Here is a 313-nt window from a genome sequence, read left to right on the forward strand (position 1 = left end):
ACCACGATAATCGATAGCAAAGCGAAAATATGGGAGTGTGGTTCTAGTACCCCTTGCTGGGATTTAAAATCTACAAAGAGAATTTAACTGATCTGATCTGGGCTTCTTATAGGCCTGAATGTCGCACCATAAAGCATTACGACCATTTTATCCTCAGGAAATGATAATCAAAGAATCCTACAAGAAATCAACAACGTTATCTTAGGATTTTATGCATGTACTGAATATGACGAAAAAAACTACGCAAATATTTAGTCTAAATGATGTATTGGAAGATATAATTAGGTTAGATTCTAGATTTCCAATGATAGAT

This window comes from Penaeus monodon, chromosome 29, assembly GCF_015228065.2.
Source record: "Penaeus monodon isolate SGIC_2016 chromosome 29, NSTDA_Pmon_1, whole genome shotgun sequence".
In the NCBI taxonomy this organism is placed as follows: Eukaryota; Metazoa; Arthropoda; class Malacostraca; order Decapoda; family Penaeidae; genus Penaeus; species Penaeus monodon.